Source organism: Dendropsophus ebraccatus, chromosome 11, assembly GCF_027789765.1.
Source record: "Dendropsophus ebraccatus isolate aDenEbr1 chromosome 11, aDenEbr1.pat, whole genome shotgun sequence".
Classification (NCBI taxonomy): Eukaryota; Metazoa; Chordata; class Amphibia; order Anura; family Hylidae; genus Dendropsophus; species Dendropsophus ebraccatus.
This window is the reverse complement of record NC_091464.1, coordinates 39,841,693-39,847,692: the sequence shown is the minus strand read 5'-3', so window position 1 is coordinate 39,847,692 and position 6,000 is coordinate 39,841,693.

The following is a 6,000-nucleotide window of genomic DNA, read 5'->3' as shown; positions in this document are numbered from 1 at the left end:
GCAGGCAGCAGCTCTCCTCCTCCTCTTCGGGCTCCATCTTGCGAGCCGCAGGGACGGGACTTCCGGCAGACGTGATGACGTCACATCATCACGCCTGCCGGAGGGGCACATGATCACGGCCCGGCCTCCCATAGGCTGCTGGTATGAAGTGCCGGCAGCCTATGGGAGAGAATACAGGAGGAGGACGCTGACAGGTCCTTCTCCTGTATTCTGATCGCTTTAATGTTCCGCCCGCTGTGCGGGCGGAACATTAATGCGATCAGTGCATCCCGAGAAGCTGCGTGGCCGCAGCTTTTCGGGGTGCTCAAAAACAGTTGGCAAGGGGGGCCGTGCGGGCCCCCCTAGCGTAGCGGTCGGGGGGCGGCGGCCGGCGGGCCCGCCGGGCCCCCCCCCGTGTCTCTTAGGGTCCGGGCCCCATACGGCAGTACCACTTGTACTGCCCTATCGGCGGCCCTGACTGTATAGATGGAGTAGGGGGCCCTGTATATACATGTACTGTATAGATGGAGTAGGGGGTCCTGTATATACATGTACTGTATAGATGGAGTAGGGGGTCCTGTATATACATGTACTGTATAGATGGAGTAGGGGCTCCTGTATATACATGTACTGTATAGATGGAGTAGGGGGTCCTGTATATACATGTACTGTATAGATGGAGTAGGGGGCCCTGTATATACATGTACTGTATAGATGGAGTAGGGGGCCCTGTATATACATGTACTGTATAGATGGAGTAGGGGGCCCTGTATATACATGTACTGTATAGATGGAGTAGGGGGCCCTGTATATACATGTACTGTATAGATGGAGTAGGGGGTCCTGTATACATGTACTGTATAGATGGAGTAGGGGGCCCTGTATATGTACTGTATAGATGGAGTAGGGGGCCCTGTATATATATGTACTGTATAGATGCAGTAGGGGGCCCTGTATATACATATACTGTATAGATGGAGTAGGGGGTCTACCAGTTATTACTGTGGATGTTGTGAGGCAGCTTCCCTAGCAACCATTGCTCCCTGTGAAAATGAAAGCAGTAATCCTATTGGTTGCTAAGGCTCCAACTGCCGTGTCTGCTGCAGCTAATTATATCACCTGTGTTTGCAGTGAGGAGATTTTCCCATTCATCTCTATGGGGCGCCGCTCTTTCCCCTCCCCCTCCCCTCCTGTACATCTGGCGGGGACGGGACCTTCGCAATAACCTTCCCGGGCACCCAATGTATCTGTGGGCCAAATATGGGGTCAAACGGTTCAGGCGTTTGGAAGTCTATAGAGGACAGACAGACAGAAGGACAGACAGACAGACAGACAGACTTTGATTTTTATGATATAGATGTAAACAAAGGCTGGGTTCACATCTTTTTTGTTCTTGCCACCTTTACTACTAAGAAAATACTGGCTGCATAGGAAGGAGTTGTCAATGTTTGAGATGCAATGTCACCACATGTCCCTGGGATCTAGGGTAGTGAAATGGTTAATACTAGTATCCCAGGTGGTCTAGGGCAGTTAAGAAATACAGGGAAATGTCTCCAAAGGACCATCCACCTAATATAGGCCGGATTTCATGTCATGGATTTTCAGTCTGTCATACATTATACATAGTAGCCATTTTTGTTTGAGAAGACCAGAAGACCACTCTGCAGTGCAAATTTGTAAATGGTGTTCTCAAAGAGGTTTAAGGCCCCGTTCACACTACGGAATCGGCAGCAAGATTCCGTGCGGACCACCCCCCTACCCCGGCATGGTCTTGGCACCAAATCCTGCCTTCTATGGGTGGGTTCACACTGAGGCATTCTTGCAGATAAATTTCACGGAATTCCGTCGCCTGTATGCTCACACGGCCGCGCGCCTTTCCGCTGGCTCCATAGACACCATTCTATGGGCCAGCTGATTTCGCATTCCTCTGAAAAAATTGGACGTGCCTCCACTCTTAAGAATTGACATGTCCCATTCAAACTGATATAAGGCAGGATTTGGCACAAAATCAGCATGGGGGGGCGTTCTGCATGGAATTTCGGCACGGATACCGTAGTGTGAACGGGCACTTACTCTTAAAGGCCAACCTCTCTGGTGACCCATTGGGTGTGCCTATGAGACAGACTTCCTTCTGGGGCTCTCGGCATTGTGATGTCTTGTTTAACCAATCAGTGCTGCGGACTGTGGCAGGACAGCGCACTGATTGGCTGCGCGGGACGTCAGGATGCCGGGAGCCCCAAAAGGAAGCCGGAGCATGGAGCGGCAAAGTATTCACCGGGCCGACCTCGGGTTAAAGGGGAAGTCTAGGCAAAATAATTTTAGGATATGTTATGTTACTAATAGACACTTATTATACATGCTGTAGTAAGTGCAGAGAAAATGCACTATAGGTCTGTTTCCTAATAAGTGTCTATTAGTCATTTTTATAACTTTTGTTGGGCTATAACATATCTTAAAATTATTTTGCCTGGACTTCCCCTTTAAGAGGGCCACCGTTTACATACTCAAACCGGGATGAAACTTCTGCTGCTAGTATGTAATCATATTGAAACTGACAGCCCCCGGCCCAGAGCATACATTACCTGCTCGGTGCCACGGCTGTGTGTGAGGCTCCTGGCTCCCCTCGCTCCCCATGAGCTACCCTTAAGGGGTATTCTCATGTAGGGCCCATCAAATGTATATTTTTGCAAGTAAATGTTATAATGTAGATGTATAGAGATATAGTGTATATACTGTATAATATATAAATAAATATGTATCAAATATTATTACACACTGTTTTTAGAGCAGAGTGGTGGTCTGTAACCTGTAAAGGAAGGGAAAGAGCAACAAATCAGGAGAAGGCGGCAAGTGTGCCAAATGATTTGTATTTGTATTACCCCTACGCTCACACACAGAAAGGGGTTCTTCACACGTTTGTAGAATTCTGTCCATACACGGAGGCTGGTCTGCGGACTGGACCTGGGAGCTCCCAGAATCATGATTAATTATGATGTCAGGAGCTCCTAAACAGTTCTAGGCTGGGTTCACACTACGTATATTTCAGTCAGTATTGTGGTCCTCATATTGCAACCAAAACCAGGAGTGGATTGAAAACACAGAAAGGATCTGATCACACAATGTTGTAATTGATTGGATGGCCGTCATTTAATGGCAAATATTTGCTGTTATTTTAAAACAACGGCTGTTATATTGAAATAATGGCAGTTATTTACTGTTATATGGCGGCCATCCACTCAATTTCAACATTGTGTGAACGGATCCTTTCTGTGTTTTTAATCCACTCCTGGTTTTGGTTGCAATACTGACTGAAATATACGTAGTGTGAACCCAGCCTAAGGGTGCATTCACACGCACTGGAGAAATCTGCTGCAGATTCGCAGCAAAATCTACAACAGATCCAGTGTCAGTGCATCCCTATGAGAATACATACTCGCAGCAGGATTGACATCCCTCAGCGTGTATGTAGGTTAACCCCCCGGCGGCCGGAGCATACATCACCTCCTACCTGCTCTGGGAGTTCTCGGCAGGAGGTGCCGCTCAGCCAATCAGTGCGCTGCTACAGGGCAGCGCACTGATTGGCTGAGCGGGATGAGCAGATGCTGGGAACCCCTGACACAAGCCGGAGTGGGGAGGAGGTGATGTATGCTCACGAGTATGTATTCTCATAGGGATGCACTGACACTGGATCTGCGAATCAGCGTGAAATCCACTGCGGATCCGGTGGGTGTGAAGTCATCCTTAATCCGTAATGGATTCTGCAAATGCTGCTACTGTGATTTTCAATGGGGTTACATACACAGGGGAATTTTCATTCCGCTGTATGTAGATGCAAGCCTCTTTAACCCGCCGCCGCCAGGAGCATACATTACCTGCTCGGTGCCACATCTGAGGCTCCCGTAGTCACTGGTTAGCTGAGCGGGACCAACGGGAGTTGAGAGCCTCAGATGCAGCCACAGCGCCAAGCAGGCAATGTATGCTCCTGCGGCGGGTTAAAGGAGTCGGTGTCTGCATACTTACAGCGGAATAAAAATTCTGCTGGGTGTGTGTAAGCCCATTGAAAATCACAGTGGCAGGATTTGCAGAATCTGTTAGGTGTGAAGCTACCCTAAGGGTTTGTAACCCCATTATAAATAACAGTAGCAGGATTGGCAGCGGATTTCACTGCAAACTTGCAGCGTGAAATCTGCTGCAAATCCGTTACGTGTAAAGCTACCCTAAAAGTTCATGCTAGTGTACTGGCACCAGCTGTGCAGCATGTTACTGTCCCTTTAAAAACAGCTCTGCATACTTAGCAGACTGAAGGATCAGTGCAGTACTTTAACAAGAACTGATGGAATCACACACAAGATATACACAAGATACTCTGAACATTAGGACTTGACTAGTGATGGATAGCGGGTGATGGTGCTCCCACTCCTCATCTCCTATTGCTCCCAGCCAGTTGTCTGTTGTCACTTGGCGGCCATAACTCCACCTTCTCTTTCCCAGAAGCCTCATCGTCCTGCTGCCATAGTGATAAGATGCTCAGCTGCCTCATGAGCTTCTGCTCCCTTTTCTTCCCAACACTTCACGCTAAACTCCGCTGTACACAAGCTGTTTTTTGGTTAAAACCAAAAACCATAAGGGGAATCATCTCAAGCCACACACACACATACACACACACACACACGGGGCAAAGGGTACACAGGGACCATAAAAGCCATTCACTCTCACACATTGTGAAACATAACAAGCTGTGCCACCTCCTTACATAATGAAGTGGCAAATGGTATTCTGACATTCTAATGTAATGTATCTTCGAAGGTTCACAGCGGGGATGGGGAACCTATGGCCCCCGGCTATTGCAAAAACTACAACAACCATCAGTCCTGGACTGTGAAAGCTTTGGCTTTAGCTGTTCAGGCATGGTGGGTAGTTTAGTAACAGCTGTAGGGAGGGCCGAAGGGTACCCATCTCTGGTCTACAGTGATGAAGGTTACCCATCCATGGTCTACAGCCATGAAGGTTACCCATCCCTGGTCTACAGTGATGAAGGTTACCCATCCATGGTCTACAGTGATGAAGGTTACCCATCCATGGTCAACAGTGATGAAGGTTACCCATCTCTGGTCTACAGTGATGAAGGTTACCCATCCCTGGTCTACAGTGATGAAGGTTACCCATCCCTGGTCTACAGTTATGAAGGTTACCCATCCCTGGTCTACAGTTATGAAGGTTACCCATCCCTGGTCTACAGTTATGAAGGTTACCCATCTCTGGTCTACAGCCATGAAGGTTACCCATCCCTGGTCTACAGCCATGAAGGTTACCCATCCATGGTCTACAGCCATGAAGGTTACCCATCCCTGGTCTACAGCCATGAAGGTTACCCATCCCTGGTCTACAGCCATGAAGGTTTACACCTGTGTCCTGAGTTTCGCACCTCCCCAGTCTCCTGCTATGTCTCCTTTTACTAAAAGCTGAATAAACGCACTTCTCCCTTCTCTGTACTAATAAGAAACATAGGAGAGGACTTTGCAGCCAGCTATGGCTGACCAGCTGAGGGGTTCTCCCTGTTATGGGGCACAGCACAGCTCTGTGTGTTCCCTGAGCACCAAGAACAGATACTATTCTCTGTGCTAAATGTAATACTGCCAGTGGTCTTATATCAGTCAGCAGGCATACCAGTCACTTACCAGTTTTATAGCAACCCTATCTAAAAACTAAGCATTTATTTTCATTCCATTGACCTCAACACAAAAGGAAAACGTGCAATGGTCCCATAGAGAACATTAAGATTTTTCCATTTGAGCTGGGTAGACATGTAGTATTTGGGTCAGTATTTTTTACCAAAACACAGAAAAAAGATGCAGCTCTTTCCAATATGTTTTTATATCTGCATTAGTACCACTCTTAGCTAAAAATGCTTACATATCAAACAAAATACTATGTGTAAACCCAGACTAAAAGAAATAGTTTTCATTGTCAATGCTTCCCTGTCATTTCAAAGGCTTCTTAATAGTTCATCAGAATCCAGAT